General features: G+C 48.1%; 1 protein-coding gene across 1 annotated transcript in view; it reads left to right on the top strand.

Annotated features, from left to right (window-relative positions):
* TFAP2E (transcription factor AP-2 epsilon) overlaps nt 1-18,391 on the top strand; it is a 68,032-nt gene that overhangs the window by 38,818 nt on the left and 10,823 nt on the right. The window lies entirely within an intron of this gene.

Here is an 18,391-nt window from a genome sequence, read left to right as displayed (position 1 = left end):
CCCTAGCTTTCTCCATGATCCAGCGTATGTTGGCAATTTGGTCTCTAATTCCTCTGCCTCTTCGAAATCCTGCCTGTACTTCTGGTACTTCTCGGTCCACATACTGCTGGAGCCTAGCTTGTAGGATTTTGAGCATAACTTTGCTAGCACATGAAATGAGTGCAATGGTGTGGTAGTTTGAACATTCTTTGGCATTGCCCTTCTTTGGAATTGGAATGTAAACTGACCTTTTCCAATCCTGTGGCTACTGCTGAGTTTTCCAAATTTGCTGGCATATTGAGTGTAGCACTTTTACCGCATTGTCATTTAAGATTTTGAATAGCTCAGCTGGAATACTGTTGCCTCTACTAGCTTTGTTGATGCTCAGACTTCCTAAGGCCCTTTTGACTTCACATTGCAGAATGTCTGGCTCGAGGTCAGTGACCACCCCATCGAGGTTATCAGGGACGTTAAGCTCTTTCTTGTATAGTTCTTCTGTGTAATCTTGCCACCTCTTCTTAATCTCTTCTGCCTCTGTTGGGTCCCTGCTATTTTGGTCCTTTATCATGCCCATCTTTGCATGAAACGTTCCCTTCATATCTCCTATTTTCTTGAAGAGATCTCTAGTCTTCCCTATTCTATTGTTTTCTTCTATTTCTTTGCACTGTTCATTTAAGAAGGCATTCTTATCTCTTCTAGCTGTTCTCTGGAATTCTGCATTCAATTGGGTGTATCTTTCTCTTTCTCCCTTGCCTTTCACTTCCCTTCTTTCCTCAGCTATTTGTAAAGCTTCCTCAGACAGCCATTTTGCTTTCTTGCTTTTCTTTTTCTTTGGGATGGTTTTAGTTGCTGCCTCTTGTACAATGTTGCGAACCTCCATCCATAGTTCTTCAGGCACTCTGTCTATCAGATCTAATTCCTTAAATCTATTTGTCACCTCTACTGTATATTCATCAGGGATATGATTTAGGTCATACCTGAGTGGCCTAGTGCTTTTCCCTATTTTCTTCAACTTAATTCTAAATTTTGCAACAAGAAGCTCATGATCTGAGCCACAGTCAGCTCCTGGTCTAGTTTTTACTGACTGTATAGAGCTTCTCTATCTTTGGCTGCAGAGCACATAGTCAATCTGATTTCTGTGTTGACCGTCTGGTGATGTCCATGAGTAGAGTCTTCTCTTGGGTTGTTGGAAAAGAGTGTTTGCTATGACCAGCATATTCTCTTGACAAAAATCTGCCAGCCTGTGCCCTGCTTCATTTTGTACTCCAAGGCCAAACTTGCCTGTTATTCCGGTTATCTTTTAGCTTCCTACTTTAGCATTCTAATCCTCCATGATGATAAGGACATCATTTGTGGGTGTTAATTCTAGAAGGTGTTGTAGGCCTTCCTAGAACTGGTCAACTTCAGCCTCTTCAGCACCAGTGGTTGGGGCATAGACTTGGACTATTGTGATGTTGAATGGTTTGCCTTGGATTCGAACTGAGATCATTCTGTCATTTTGGAGATTGTATCCCAGTACTGCTTTTCCTACTCTTTTATTGACTATGAAGGCTACTCCATTTCTTCTGAGGGATTCTTGCCCGCAGTAGTATACCTGATGGTCATCTGAATTAAATTCACCCATTCCTGCCCATTTTAGTTCACTGATTCCTAAGATGTTGATGTTCAGTCTTGTCAGCTCTTGTTTGACCACATCCAGCTTGTCTCGATTCATGGATCTTACATTCCAGGTTCCTATGGAGTATAGATCTTTACAGCATCGGACTCTCCTTTCACCACCAGATACATCTGCAACTGAGTGTCCTTTCGGCTTTGACCCAGTCGCTTCATTCTTTCTGGCGCTACTAGTACTAGCCCTCCGCTCTTCCCCAGTAGCATATTGGACACCTTCCGACCTGAGGGGCTCATCTTCCGGCGTCATATCTTTTTGCCTTTTGGTACTGTCCATGGGGTTTTCATGGCAAAGATACTGGAGTGGGTTGCCATTTCCTTCTCCAGTGGGTCACGTTTTGTCAGAGCTCTCTGCCATGACCTGTCCGTCTTGGGTGGCCCCGCACGGCATAGCGCATAGCGTCATTGCGCTACACAAGCCCCTTCCCCACGGCAATGCAGTGATCCATGAAGGGGGGGGGGCGTGTCAGTTGCACATGCATAAACTCAATTTATGTAGTCTCCATTTGCGAAACACTGAGGAAGTGGAAATGCATTATAAACAGAGCGTATAAAGTTGCCTGTAATTTTCAAATGCTAAATAAATGCACATTAATTACTATGCTAAATAGCTGCACATTAATTACTATTATTACACTGGATTTATATCCTGACTATTTCCCCCTCTTGTGAGGAACCAAAGATGGCTTATATAGCTTCATTCATTCATGAGATTTATATCTCACTTTTTTGTTATGAACTCAAAGCAGCTTACACCATTCTCCTCCACCTGCTCTCCATCTTTTCCCCCCAGCAAGAACCCTATGAGGTCGGTTGGGCTGAGAGCCTGTGATTGACCCAAAATCACACAGCTGGCTCCATGGCTGAGCAGGGAGTAGAATCCAGATTTCCTGAGTCCCAGTCCAGCACTTGTAACCACTGCATCACACTGGCTTTCACACTAACCCGGTGAAGTAGGTGAGGTTGAGAGGGGGACTGGCCCCAGGCCACCCAGTAAATTTCATGGCCAAGTAGGGTCTAAAACTTGGATGTCCCAGGTTCACAGTCCAACCCATTACCCACCACACTGTACTGACGTAGCTGTACTTATTCTAATTTAAATAGAAACACGTCCGTCTTCCTGTGCTGCAGGAAACCCTGACCAAGCCACTTTCCGGGTGCTAACTGGGATGGACCTTGATCCTCAAAAGTGAATTAAGCAGTCCATTGGCAACACTTGGAAGAGAGGACTCCTCTGCAAAACAGGGCACCCAGCCACCCTACAGTGTGCCACAAATCAGAACTGACTCATGGTCTAACCACCCCCCACAACCCGCCCCGCAAATCTGATGCAAACAAAGCTTTGGGTTGCACCCCTCCCATGCTTACCTAGAGTGAATCCAGCCAAGAAATTTCAACATGGCAGGTGAAAAGGCATACTCGATATTCTGTGGTTTGTTGCTATAATATCATTGTCTCAGTCTTTTGGTGGATTGGCTGCTGGTTCTGTACCTAGAAAAGAATGGTTATGATTATTAGTATCTGCCAAGCATAATCTTGGCTGAAGGGTCTTTTGGCTCTGGGACATCAAAATACATTTGACAAAGTGAGAGCGGCATTCCCATGGCTTAGGCAGAATTTGGAGCCCTTTCCCAAAGGCTGAGGGACTTTGTTCCCAGCTCTTTGGGTTCCTGTACATTCAAAGACAAGCAAATCTGGGCCTTGCTGCAAAGCATACAGAAAGGAGGTCTCCAGTCCATTATTTGCCAGATGGATTATGCTGCTAAGAAAATATGTGAAGCTCCTGCTGTGTGTTTTGCCAAGATGTCCCAGAATTTTTGCAGGTCCAGGAAAGAAAGAAGACCCAGAGCTGGGAGTGTGTTGGTGGTAATTTCAAAGGGGAGAAGCTGCAGAGGTTGGGGTAGAGGTTGGATCTCGCACCATCATCATCCAAGCAAGCAAGCAAGCAAGCAAGCAAGCAAGCAAGCAAGCAAACCACTCAGTGAAACACCAAAAGGATGAATGGATAGAAGTCCACATCCTCTTTCAAGTGCTGGGGGCAGGGGGGGAGATGGCCGAGATCGTGCTGGGGGCAGGGGGGGGGGAGGGCCGAGTCGTGGTGGGGGGCGGGGGGGGGGGAGATGGCTGAGATCGCGCCCGTGATTGCACCCGTCTTTCCTTCAGGAGCGCAACCGCGACCTCGGCTGTCTGCCCCCCAGCGCACTGGTGTTTTGGTGTTTGGATGGAAACCAGAGTGTGGATGATGGTGACCAGGTGACTCTGGGCCTGCCTCTTCAGTCTGCAGCTGAGGCACTCAGAACAGTTCCAGTGCTTCTTTATTTTTAAACCAGGACTGGGTAGGGCATTTCCTCAAACAAATGCTTTTGATTAGGAGAGAGTCCCCTGGGAAGCCCTTCAGACAGAGGACTCACCACTGTAAAAGAGGACACATAACCTGTGGGACAATGGAAAGAGAAAGGCCATGGCAGTGAGGTGGAAACAATCAAAAAGCATTCTTGCAATTCAGTATGTTTACATGATGTTTTTGTTGCATTTCTGTTCTACACTGACTAAAGATTAGAAGGAAATCCGTACAGCTTTTATCCTCACAACAGCCCTCTGAGGTAAGTTATGCTGAGAGAGCCATCCCTGGCCCCAGCTTCCCCAGGTCCCGTCCCTGCTAGCCGTGCTGAGGGCAGTTCACCTGCAAAAGATGGAAATGGAAATGCAGGAAGCAAGCAGCCGATTGACCTCAGGGAAAATTCCGGCAGAGCTCCCAACAGAGGGATCGGTTTGCCCTTAGCATGGAGGCAAAACCTGTTTGCCAGGATTCCCCAGAGGGAAAAATGCCTTCTGCTCGGTTGCAGGCCTCCCCTCCATCTGATAGCCCTGCATCCAGCTGCGATAATTTCAGAAGTCAAAAAGGATGGCATAAGACCCAACACTTAGGGGAGGGACATCAGGAGTGGGGGAGGAACACCCCAACAACGTAAATCTACTTTCTATCCTACAATCCTTCATGGAGGTCTCGGGACAGCTGTGCAACAGAATGTATACATTAATCATATTTATTTATATTTTATCCTTGCGTCCCACCTTTTCCTCCAAGGAGCGGAAGGTGGAATGCACGATCCTCTTCTACATATTTTCTTCCTAACAACCCTGCAGAGTAGGCTAGGCTGAGAGTCATTGACCAGCCTTAAGTCAACTAGTAAATTTCATGATCAGTTAGGGACTAGAACCTAGTTCTCTGAAGCCCTTGTCAAACCACTGTCTGTTATGGGGTATGCACAAAATTATGCAGTGTTTCGGGAGAGATTTTTCTCTCAGGCACACAATACTAGAAGTGCTGCTATCCATCTCTAAAGTCCTAAATAGAACTTCAGGAACCGCCTCTTCCCCTGTGAGTATGCCCATGGCAGTTTTAGACTGTCAGCAGGGCCTTCTTTGTGGTGGCCTTGAAATCCCTAGAGAGATTTGCCTGGTGCCTAACAAATCTTATTTATTTAAAACATTTTCCCTTCCCTTTCCTCGAAAGACCCCAGGACAGCTAATGATAGGTCAATTAAAACAAGAAAGTGCTATACAACGATGTATCCGTGGCAGAGGTTAAAACAATACTCAAAGCACATGTGGCAAGTCTTGTCCTTTGAAGTCTTGCACATTTGGCATGCAACCTTTTTTTTTACAGTGTAAGCATCTGCTCAGAAGTAAACCTCTTTGAATTCAGTGGAGCTTACTCCCAGGTAGGTGCACATACAGAATGGTAGTAATCTTCCAGACCTTTTCAGTCTGCTTATTTGTTTAAGCTCTGATGGTATCTGAGACCGTTGTTCTTCTCTTTTGTAAAAATCTCTGTGCAGCCCTGCACATGTCCGCTCAGAGTTCAGTGGGATTTAGTCATAGGACAGGATCACGGCCCAGTTTTGTTTTTGTTGATTTGATTTCACACAGAGAGCCGTTCTGATCAGTTTCGTATTAAAGGGCTAGATGTTAAATATCAAGAACAAACAAACAAACATGGACTTGGCCTGCATGCGTGTGTTTGCGTATTCATATGGTGCACACATTGTAGAGGGAACTGTGTACAGTCTTATTGTATTAAGCAGTGTAGAAGACAGAATAATAAAAACAGTAGTAGTCGCAATTATATTTAGGAGCAGTGTTTTGAAATCGCTGAGGGCGCCTCCACGGGGTGCCATTCCTGGCTTCCCAACAATTCTACGTGCATAATTTCCACACCTTTTGGGCCTTTGCATATTATGCTCCCCACGTAGGCGACATATTAATTCCTACAGTGACGTTTGTTATACAGGAATTTTGTAATCTGGCCTTAAGCAAGCTACTGCACACGCTTTCTTCTTAGCCGGCTGACATTTCTCCTACATGTTGTTATTTCCCCTTCCATCCACCTGAGTGACGCATCGGATTGGGGAAATTCGACAGATTCTAGAAGATTCTGAGCCCTCTTCTCCATTTCAGAAGGAGCACTGACACAAAGGCCTTGCTCAGGTTGCACATTCAAGATAAGGGAGAATACCTGACAAAGAAATTCCCTCTGGGGAAGAAAGGGCTAATGACAGAGGACAAGTCTGAAATACAGCTGTTCCCACTGACCTGTTTGGTGGGCGCAGCCATAAATACCTTCCCCTCTGGATCACTAGTGGGATAGAGCAATTTGAACTCTGAGGCACCTTTGGATTGAAAAGAGGCGCTCCGGGAGTTATGGGAGGAGAAGATGCCCTGTGGGGAACGGATGGCTTCTTCGAGCTGCACTCCTTCCATGGCCTCTGCCCGGCTTTGTTTCCTCCGCTCCCCAGCTGAGGGGGACCTGCAGGAAGGGGACGGGTGTGTGTGTGTGTCAGGGTTAGGGTTAACCCTCTCTCAGACCTGGAACTAGTCCTGAAGGCACCTGCCTCCAGTCCCCGCCATGCAGGATTCGGATAGTTGGTTTACCTTCGCAAACACCACCTTGGAACAGAGAAGGTGCTGGTTCCCCCGCTCCCCAGCCACGCAGGGCATTCCTGCCGCTGGAGTGCCTGGTTTTGCCAACTGGCATCAAGGATCCCTTAGGTGCATTTGTGTGGGATGTGTTGTTAGCTGTGTTGTTGCTGCAACTGAGATGCCACTTAAGAACCATCATACCAGTGTAACTGTGAAATTTAGTCAGTAAGAAGATCATCAGGGAAGGAAGAAAGGAAGAGGGAGAACTGATTGCAAGAGGTAGCAAGGAGGGCCAAATGAAGAAGCATATAGGAAAAGGAAAAAAAAGGAAAAAGCATATAATGCATGGATGCAGTACTTTGAACTGGTCAGTCAATGCAAAAATGGGGGGGGCAGCCCAAAAGGGGGCTGTCCAGAAAGTCCTGTTGCCACAGCAACCCCATCAGTTCATAGTAGCAGTAGTACATTGCCTTTATATTCCTCCTTTTTCTCTCTCGTGAGGAATCCAAGACAATTTACAGAGCTCCATTTAGCCTCAAAACAATAGCCCTGTGAGGAGGGTTATGCTGAGAGTCTGTGGCTGGCCCAGAGTCACCCAGTGAATTTCATGGTCCAGTGGAGACTGGAACCCAGATCTCCCAGAGCCCCCAGTCTGGGACCTGAATCACCAGTGGGGGAGCCAGCACACTGGCTCCCATAGTTCATACTTCCCAAGGTGCCAGACCTCATGGCAACCTGAGCAGCTGAGAAATGAGTAACCCAGTAAGAGAGGGATGCAAGGCTAGGTCTTGCTCTGGAGAGGCGCTACCAGTTACAATACTGAAGCTTCCCCAACCTGGTTCCCCCCCCCCCACCCCCCAGAGGCATTGAATGGCAAGTCCCAGCCAGCCTGGCCAGTGGAGCTGCATCTGGAGGGCACAAGCTTGCAAAAGGCTGCAGTAATTACTGTGCTCCATGGCCTGAGCTGGAATTACGAAACATCTCAGCAGTCCTAATGTCAAATGCCTTCAATACTCTGGACTACTTTAAACCTGTGCAGGAAATGTGCATGAATGACCAACATCATCTGCATGGTAAGTTGGCTGGGGAAGCCATGGAACCTGCTCATACACAAGGGTTAGACCACTAAAGTTTGTGCGCAAGATAGGAGCAGTAGGAAAATGCAGCCCAAACAGGTGGTGCTAGACACTGAGCTGAATCGGCACCCATTCCCAAATTCCAAAAACGCGGAGTCTGCCTTTCTCAGACCTCTCTTCTCAGCCTCCACCACAACTCATTTTGACTTTTCCTCCGGGGGCACAGGCTGTGATGTGGCTCCCTGCGCTAGCCAAACCAGATGGCGAGAGATGGCGGTTCAGTTTTGAATTGGATCCCCTTCCAGAGAGCTGTAAATATTTGGGGTGCTTTTGGACTAGCCTTTTATTGTGCCACTGTCTTTTAGCACTGCAATGCAATAACTTTAAATTTCGCAGTCTTCTGGGGGGCATGTATATTATTTAAGTTGGGATGTCTCTTCTCCTTGCCGCTGCCGTTCCATGCTTGACAACTGCTTCTACAGTCATGGCGTGTTAGAGCAACAGACATGCAAACACAGGACCCAGCAGACCCAGCAGATGCAGAGTTGCATTTTGAACTCCCTGAAATCGTGGCAGCCTCTTGGCTCCAGGCATAAAAGAAGTTTGCTTCCGCTGTCCTCATTTACATGGAAAGAAGCAGCTTGTTGCCGTAGGAGAGGATAAGATGCTTTAACATGAAACAATGATTCAGTGTGATCATAGAGGATCAAAAAATTAATCACACGAGATCCAAACAATCTCTAACAAAGTACTTGCACAGCTGGCTGCTCTTGGGCATGAAATATATATTTTTAAAAGAAATATGCGGAAGGAACCAGAGTCCGTGCTGCCGAGTTCCAGCATGTGGGATCATACTGGGGGTCCCTTGGCTGTTGCATTCCATCCCGAACCCTCCCAGCTTTCCCCACTGCTTAGCCCTTCTTTTTCCTGACTGCCAAGAATCCACTGAGAAGGAAAAAGGGTGGCAGGCCGTGCAGCCCTCTGTCTGGGAGTGTGGCCCTGCTGGCTTGAGCATGTGTGTGAGTGCGGGGTGGCCCTGGGCATGTGATTGTCAGAAGGGTCCCCTCTAGCCTAGAGGAGGCAGGACATCCCTGAGCATTTGGCTATCAGAAGTGATCTGGTAAACTGCGGATTGTTCTTCTTTGACGGGGCCTGATCTGACTGGACGTGGAAGCAGGCCGGGGCTTCCATCGATCTCGGGGTGTAGCAGGGGCCCAAGGGCAGGCCAGGCCCTTTGGCTGCTGGCCCTGACCGGCGCTGCTGCACAGTGACTCAGAGGAGGCTGAGCTGCCTCCCAGAAAACGCGTGTCTGCCAGGAGTTTACACGGCAGCTTTGGGGGCCACCCCATGCGTGTTTAGGCAGAAAAGCACCCCGCATTTCCGGGTTTGTCTCAGTCAGGCAAGCTGCTCACTCAGCATTTTGCTCCCTTGCTTCCTTCTCTTATACAGATTGGAAGCCGTGCTTATCAGAAATATTACTCCCCCATCTTCCCATCCAGACTGCAGCAAAGCCTTTGACAAAGTGCCCCACGGCCTCCTGATGACTAAACTAGCAAGAACTGGGCTAGATGGTGCGAGCGAGCGAGCGAGCGGGAAGAGATCAGACCAGGTGCAGAGGGCGGAGGCGGGCGGGCGCTCGAGGGGGTGCAGCAAAGCCTTGGTGGGGGGAGCGGCTTGAGACTGGAGGAAGAGCAGCCTGTGGCTGGTGGTGCAAAGGCAGAGCAAGCTCAGCTGGCCCTCCCTCCCGTTGGGCAGAGTGGGGCGGCTGTCCTGGCAGCAACTGCTGGGGGGCAGCTGTGGCGACCTCCCAGTGGTTCCTGGGGGCCTGTTTGCGAGCCTTGCTGGGCGTGGAGCAGCTTGCCTTGGGCCCCCAGATGCAGGCCTCCTCGCGGGGAAGGTGCTCTCCTTGTCAGGGCCGGGGGTCCGCTGCCAGGTCAGGCCGCTCCTGCGTATGCACTGAGGACATCCTCGTCCTTTCTCAGTCTTGGACCTGTCCTGGGTCAAAGGGCGGCAGCCTCTCCAGCCGCTCCGGCTGCACTGCCTGTCCTGGAAGCCCCGAGCAAGAGGTCAGACTTAGGCGGTGGCGGCTGCTCGATTTTGCAGAAGAGCTGAGCAAGTGGCTGAAGTCAATTCTGGAGGGAAAAAGGTAGTGGGGAAGCTGTTCAAGAAGCCCTTGTAGGTTAGGGTTAATCTTCCCTGGTTTTTCTTTCCTCGGGGCTCAAGGAAGGCACTTTGATTTATTGGGATAGGGAATGCTCCCTTTGTGAATTGAGGGAGGCAGCCAGATCAGGGCCCTTTGACATGCAGGCGGCTGAGCCCGAGGCCAGGGATTCTGAGGCTCAAAGACCTTTCCCGGAGGAGGAAGCGGCACAGGGCTGGGCAGGTTTCAGGCTTGTGGAGCTGACGCTAATAAAACCCAGCCAGAGAGAGGTGCAGCACCCGGCCTGGAGGGAGCAGAGCAGATGGCGAGCTGGGAAGACGCAGTTCTCTGCTGCAGCCCCTCTCCGCAGCCAGAAGCGCGGATTTATATCAGGATTTATATCATGCTGACTACAGATTAGGGCTCTAGGGCTTTTCCACAGAAGTCTTTTTTGTATATGCTAATGTATAGTATAATGTATAGGTGTAAATGGCGTCATCATCCCTGGAAGATTCTCTCTCAAGCTTTTCACCTGCTTTCCCTATTTTATTCATTTCTCCTTTCCCTGAATGGGGAAAATACTTTTTTTGCTATTGTGAAACAAAGCTATCTCTGTGTGCACAAGCTCCCTTTGTTGGTCAGGCAGGTCGAAGCACAAGCGGTACAAGAGACCAAGGGCTAGAAAGCGGATCAAGGGGGTGAGAAAAGGGCCAAGGAAGGGGCTGCTGCACCCGGCAGTGCTAGGTTATGTTGCGGAACGTAACAATGTATAGGATGGGGGAAGATGGGTGTGCAGAGAACCCACACAGAACCCAAAAGAAGACGGAGCAGGAAATGGTGGCTTAAGAACCATGTCTGGAAAAGGTTTCCAACACCTAATATAGAACTGGCTAGTGGAGCTGGGCAAAGATTAGTCAAGAGCTTGGCTGCATGAAATGCTAACGACACAGTACAGTGGTACCTCGGCTCACGAACGCCTCAGTTCATGACCAAATCGGCTCGCAAACAGAAATTTCAGGAAAAATTGTACCTCGGGTCGCGAACTCCACATTGGGTGACAGTTGCGATTGCGCCCTTCTTCCCCACACGGGCACAATCACGGTCCTGCCCTTGGGGGAGGGGGGAGATGGCCGTGATTTTTGTTGTTCTTTGTCACTTTGTTTCAAATTTTTGTGATTTAAAAAATGGTTACAGAACAGATTAACCTTATTTACATTGATCCTTATGGAGAAATTTAACTTGGCTCACAACCAGTTTGGGTCGTGGAATGGATTATGTTTGTGAGCCAAGGTACCACTGTATTTAGCTGAGGCTCACCAGTCCCTTTACTCCAGTGTAAATGTGCATGGTTCTCATTCACATCCCAACACCACATTCAGGGAGAGGCAAGTTAAATGTTTGGTCTTCTGGTATGCCAGAATCCTGCCTGTGCCCCAGGACAAAAGTCTGCCATGGAGACATCCCCCCCACCCTTTTTAAATCCTTGGAGATGGATTCAGGGAGAACTGTGCTTGTAGGAAAAGGTCATACTCTTTCCCATACACCAAAATGCAGAAGACGACTCTGCAAGACGACTCTGCATAATTCCCATTACAAGCTGTGAGATTTAGTGAGGAAAGAATCGGAGAGAGTGGGGGAAATCCAGGATTGCCTTCCAGGAAAGGAAGGGGCCTCCTGTGAGAGGAATGGCTCCACTTGCAAAGGGATCCCCAAGCTTTGGGGATCCCCCACTCCCGGGTCAGGCAGGGGAACAAGCAGGCTGCAGTCCCACAGGGCTCCTGGGAGTGGGCCCTTGCGGCAGTGGAGCTCTCAGCAGGCGCCATCCAGGCCAGACTCGCCACTGGCCCTGGCCTGGAAGAGGGCAGGCCGGTCCCTTTTCATGCAGTGGAAATGTCTGTACTTCTCCTCTTGACCCCCTGTGGGCAGCTGCATCTGGCTTCCAGTGCAAAAGCAGTGGCTGAAAAACAGGAGACGATGCTCAGCTTCTTTGCCTAAAACCCCCTGTTGCTACTTCTGAGTTGGCAGAGCAATTGGATTGGCACGTAGGGGCAAGGGGAATGCCTACTGGGAAATAATTTTGCCCTGCCATTTTGTTAAGAAAAATCCAGAGGATTCCAAGTTGGGCTACATTCAAAAGTTCCCTTCCTCCAACACCACAACCAACATAGACACCCCCCCCCCCCCCCCCCCCCGCCTGAATGTCCACCTTGTCATTATCAATCCTTGGCAGCCTGTATTTTTTTCCCTTGTGTGCATCAGAACAGAATTCCATTTTGGAGAAGTTTTCAGCGGCTGCATTCCAGGTGTGGCAGGGCTGAATGCAAAAGAGGTGGGCTAAAATACCCTCAAGGACTCTCCTCTTTTAGCTTAAGACTGGATTCTGGCAACACATTACCCATGTTCAAGGTCTGAGTATGAGTGTTTGTTGAAACATGGGTTGTCATGTTCTCTGAAGCCAGTTGCAGTCGGAAGCTGTAGCTTGTTCACCATGGAATAACCAGTGAGGATAACCCATGGTTTGTGGTGGGTAGTGAACTGAGGGTTGTTGGTATCATGGCTGGATTGAGACAGCACGATAAGCCACATGTCAACAAAAACCCGCGGTTCAACGATGACCACATTCAAGCCACGTTCAGCTCTTGAGTGTAGGTATTGTGTCGGCTGCCCGGAATCTACTCCCTCCATTAAGCAAGCCTCAGGAGAGGCATTTCCTGGTTTTAGAATGGGGAAAGAGCCATGGAAAGGGTAATCCCGCAAATGGTTGGCTGGAGAGGCTGGGAGTGGGGCTGGCTCCAGGAGGTGTTGGCCCTCTTGGGGGAACCCAAATGGCCACATTTGGCCCAAAAGGAGGGGAAGATTTTGTTCTTGGGCTTTAGGTGTGACAGCCCTGCAGCCCTGCACAAGAGCGTTCCAGCAGCCCCAGTTAAAACCAATTTGTGGCACCATCTCTGCATTGGCTTGTTCACACATACAAGCCACTGCAGGGGTGTCTTCATGCATGTGTGAGCCTGTCCAGAGTTGCATTGCTAGCAGCCAGCTGCCCTGCAAAGGGTGAGCGCTGCCCTGCGGAAGAGCTGAGGACGGCACTTGTGACTCGCTTGCTACTACTAATAGAATCAATCGCAATGGAAAGCAAATGGAAAACGCAGCCCAGCGTGGGTAGGGCCCTGCCTGAATTCTTAATTCGCACATCACTATTCATTAGGTGTTCATGAATTCACGATTGACTGTTTTGCTGGCTGTGAACAGGCAACGCCACTTAGTCATAAGCCCTTCACTTGCAGTTGCTGCCTGTGAGCTGCAGGTTATGTAAGATGTTTTTGGGATGGCTGGTCGGATGCCTGGGCATCACGTGCACCCCAAGAACTGCAGAAACAGCTTTGGTTCCTCTTCAAAGCTGGCAAAGCAGACCAAGCAGACGGCTCTGTCAGGAAGGTTGTTCCGTCGGTTCCGGGGCGTGAGCAGCGGGGCCCCCCAACTGGAGCACCTGGGCTGTGGAGAAGGGGGTTGGTGGAGGTCTCGGGGGCCTCCGAGGAAGGTGAGAGGCAGGAACCAGACCCCAGCAGATCATGGCAGATCCTGAGGCAAAGCAGAGCCAGCAAAGGCAAGCGTTAGCTGGCAGGAAGGCGTGGTAGGACTAGGGGCAAAGCCAACATCCAGGACAGGCAAGCATTGGATGCTGGCAAGGCACAGCAGTTCCGGAGGTGAAGGTAGAGTCAGGCACAGAAAATATCATTGCAGAACTGGACGTGGGTTAAGGAAGCTGAAGCAGCCCCACAAAAGTTTGTGTTGCTGAGGCAAAGCTCGGCAGGGCTGAGCATCCTTCCAGAGCCCCTCCTATGGCTTCCAGCAGATTTTCATGCTTGCACAGCTTCTAATCCCCACAAGCACCTACAGGCCTGATACCAGCCGTGCAGGTACCTGCAAGGTGAACCAGGCGGCATGCTCTGTCTAGCCACCAGGGGGAGCTGTGCTGCTCTGCAGATACACTACTGACATTCCTAATTTCTTGATGAACAGAGCAGGATACTGAGTTAGAAGCTCCCTGTTTTATAATGAAATAATAAAAAAGGTAGGTTTAAGAGAGATGTGGGTGGTCCATAGACCTGGATTACAGGCTGGCTAGCAGGAGCCTGGTAAGGTAACACTGGAATGGTTGCTCCAGGCTCAAATCAGAATGGCTCAAAGTAAAGTGAGCTAGGCAATAACTTGGATTAACTTGAGCCAATTCAGATTGATCCAGAACCAGTCCTGCTCCTGACAGTGTGAGTCGTCCCTTCTTCTTGACCTACCATCCTGCGCACCCTTCGCTCTTTCCTGCCCACCCACTTATTAGGTTGCTACTGCTGCTCCAGTAACACAGGAAGTGGGAGGGTGGGAAGAAGGGAGGGAGGTTTCTCCACTGGCCCTGTTGAAAAGGAGGACTGGGAAAGGCGCTTTCCCCATGGCTTCCAAGATGGCCCTATTCCTTGGGAATGCCACTTTTCTCGAGCCTATGGGCCAGAGGCATATGCAGTCAAGAGACCCTCCTCCCATTTGCCACCACTAGAGAGTAGGGGGATGGTGTTGGAGAATCGTGGATGAGGGGGCTTTTCTGGCTGAAATAACACAGAAGAATAAAAAGAATTCGGGGGGGGGGTGTAGTGCTGCCTCAGCTTTGAGGTGGGCATTGTTTTCCCAATAGACTCAGATTCCTGAGCTTGGTCTGAGACTTGATGATGCCTCTCCCAATTTTCAGGGACTCGGAGCCCTCCCTGTATCAATCATGCTCAGGGTGGGATACAAAAATAAAAATTCAGTGTGAAACTGCAGGCCACAGTACTCATCCCCAGTATAAAATCAGCACTGACACCCCAACAGACAAATCAGCTGATGGTCATTAAGAGCTTCACGTGGAGCTGAAAAGGAGCCACTGTCAGCACCGGCTAGGTCTCCGAGGGGAAGGCACCACAGAACTGGGGCACCACAACCAGGAAGGCCCTGCCTTGCATCTCGACGGAAAATACAGCTTTCAAAGGCGGGACAGGGAAGAATGCCCCCAGGTGGATCCTAATACCTATGTGAAGGTATGTTCAGAGTACATCACATGCCTCACCACCCTCTTTGCAACAACTTTTCAAGCTAGACCAGTATTGCTATTCCCATGTTGCAAAAGAAAAAGTGAGGTTGACTTGCTAAAGCTACTCAGTAGGTTTATATTTGAGGCATCATTTGAACCAGAGAGGGTTTTTTTTTTTTTTTTTTTTTTGACCATGGCATCAGACCAGATCTTTGGGGAGAGCCACAGATCTTGCCCTCTTGTGCATCCATTACGCAGTTCGAGGATTGAAAGGTATAACCGGGCCCTTGAATTCAGAAGGGAGGGAAACCTTTGGCTACCAGCCTCTCTGAAGTCACTCTGCCAGTTCGCTCTTTTGGTGGGATCCCACGCTGAGTAAGAGCTCCGTGCTCCTCAGCTGACTTGCATTCATCTTTCAGCGCCGAAAGCCTTGCCATTTTTATATAACATGTGCTGGAGTTTTATAGTTCTGCTAACAAGTTGGGGAGCTGCTGGCTCACAATGTACTGATTGTCACGGCCCTCTTAATGGGCTCCCGCTGCTTAGTCCTTTCTGATTGAGTTTTGAAGCTGCCCTTCCAGTTTGGGCTTGTGTATTTCCTTTATAAAATGTGGTGATTTGATGACCTTTCCATTAGGCCAGGTGTGCAGTTGGAAGGAACATACGTTCTGGAACGATTGTTCTGTAGCAAAGAATGCCAAGACTTCAACAACTGAGAGCAGCCACAATTTTTTGCAGCTTGCAAAGATGCTTTTGAGAAGCTGTGCTAAAATGCAACCTGATTTCCAAACAGACTTTGGCATATACAGTATCTTCTACACCCTAACCAGTGAATCTTGACTGTAGTTGAAAATACTTAAAACAAACAAAAGAAAAGTGAAAGGGGAGAAAGAAAACAGCTCCTGCCATCATGGGGGCAATGTTGAGCCTGCAGTCTTTCAATTTTAGTGCATGTTTCAGTGATTTTAGGATAGAGTGAATTGCCCCAAAACAGGCAATGAATGCATCATCAAGAGAGGAAATACATTAGGGAAAAAGAGAATAAGAAAGAACAGCAATTTGCATATCAGACCTGCTCATGCTATTTTATTTTGTGAAATATATCACAACTGAAACAGATTTATTTATGTATTTGCCAAAGTTACTTATTTACTTATTTATTTATCACAATCCATTTCACTACAGTGCAGAAAACTGTAACTAGGGGACCTCTTTTCCTGCTTCTCCAGGTGTTCAGTGTGAATGAGCTGAGGTTCTTAAGTACATTTATACCAAAATTGGACAGGTCAGTGCTTCAAACAGAGGATGCCTTTGAACAAAGGACTGCCCTCCATAAAAGAGGACACCGGCTTCCCCTAGCTGGGCTTCCCAAAAAGTGAACGCTACAAGCACTTGCGGCGCAGCCCTCATTGACTACTCCTGGTTGCCTCGTGTATTTGCAATGTTCCACTGAATCAGGGTGAGAACCAAGAGTGATCCCAAGCTGGGATCCTGGCTATGACCTGGGGCAGGAATTTTACTTAATTCCCCCCTCCCCATTTATACAATGGAAACCAGAATAGCCTGCCCGTTGCGTTCAGATGAGTGTTACATGAAAGTACAAAGTAGAAATTAAAAGAACAGCACAAATATTAATTTAAAATCAAGTATCCAGTTGTGATGATAGGAAACCGTCATCCCAGGGGCATTTCAGACACAACACGTCCCCTAGAGTGAAAGCGATTCTCCATGGTCAGTGGCATGAAACTGGCAAGTAAACTGTCACATGCACATCCCGTCCCTTCAGTGGGGAAGATAAATGGGGAACCAAACCCTTTGATGGCTTCCTGGTTTGAATAAGCTCATGAAATGTGTGCATGTGAGCCAATTCTCCCATGCATTTCATGCTTTTTCTCACATAGAATGGTGAGGATTGTGCAATATGGGAAGGGAATCACAAGGTTTTATGGTTGTTGGATTGAAAGGATTCTGGCCTTGTAGATCTCATCAGTCCCAGCCAGTATGACTAGTGGTTAAAGGCAATTGAATCCATAGGCCAACAATATCCAAAGCCTTCAGATATTAGCCATTAAGTCTTCTGCATCTGAGCAGTTATTCTTGATTTGTAGGTATGACTGGAACAAGACTAGACAGTTTGCCATTGATTTAGCTCAATGTAGATGTAGTTTTGGATCCAGACTTAGAGTAGCATCATTGAAATTAATGGGTCTTAATTTAATCATGACTCTCTGAAGTCCTATTTGTATAAACAGGTTTACTAGCTCTGGATTCAACTCATCATGTTTGGAAACCTTGAACTCACTTTGCTTAGTCGTTATATTTTGCTTTGAATTGTATTACAGGATAATAATCTATCCACAAATAAAAAGACAGAGGATCAGTAAGTAACTTAGCTGCTTTATTGGGCTAATCGTTAAGAAATGAGCTATGTTATAAGCACTATATTATTATAGCACTATTTTCTAAAATTTTGCTATCAGTTTGAATGGCGCCTGCCCGCAGTTGCTTAACTGTTGTAACTGCATGCATTCATACTGTATGCCACTGGTCTAGCATACAACAAAATGTTGCAGCATCCATTCCCCATTAAGAGGAGAGCTCCTGGTTGGGGTTCCACTCCACCCATTCTCTTCCAACGAGGAGTTCCATGAACACCTGCACCTTGTCTGGGTTCAGACACTTTGATAACTACACTCCAAGGGGTTGTGTTGTCTAACCCAGCCATGGTAAGATGTTCCCCATAAAGGGGACCCACAGCTTGTTGTGGGGTTGTGAACTGTGGGTTGCTCACAATGGCGAGTTATTTTCACTGGGTTCAGGCATTCCATTGTTCAGTTACAATCCGTAGTCAACCCCCGAATGTGGGTTATTGTGTTGATTGAATTCAGCTGCACACTCATTTTTGGTTTTTCATTTCCAGCGGGCACTCGGGGCTATGCAGGCAAGCACCGTTGGCTGGAGGGGGTTGCGCTTGGTTCCAGTGTGTTTCAGGAGTGCAGAGACAGAGATGTTTCCCTTGGCTCTGGAAAGCTTAGAGTTCCCCACAAATACTGTTACCTCCCCCTTGATTCCTTGTGCCCCCATTCATGTCTGCATCCCCCTCCAGCGCACCACAGCCCTTGTCCACCAAAGATCCCTTTTTTTCTTTTCCAGTTTTCTCTTGAAAATCTCTGTTTTTTTGTCTTAACCCAACCTCTCATTCAGCAGACTAAATTGTGGCGTAAATAGCTTTCAGTCTCTATTAACCTTGCCTTTGATAATAGTAAGTACCACGTTCCAATACTCCTTGGTTATTTTCCCACATCTGTAAGAACAACAACATTTGTGGCTTCCCAAAGACAAACTGGTTTTTTTTCTGATAAAGTCTTTATGGACTAGAACCCACTCTTTCAGAAGTATGACGTGTCTTGTACTCCGTTGGCAGATACCTTCTCTTGTGTTTGCAAGCTCTTGGCTTGTTATGGCCTAAACTTGCATAGGATCACTTATTTAATATATTTAAATACAATTAAATTTCTAAGTAGTGTACCAAATTTAATGTTT

The sequence above is a fragment of the Varanus komodoensis genome, unplaced genomic scaffold, assembly GCF_004798865.1.
Source record: "Varanus komodoensis strain SLA01 unplaced genomic scaffold, ASM479886v1 scaffold15, whole genome shotgun sequence".
NCBI lineage: Eukaryota > Metazoa > Chordata > Lepidosauria > Squamata > Varanidae > Varanus > Varanus komodoensis.
Note: the sequence above shows the minus strand (reverse complement) of the source record. Positions and strands in the feature narration are given on the sequence as shown.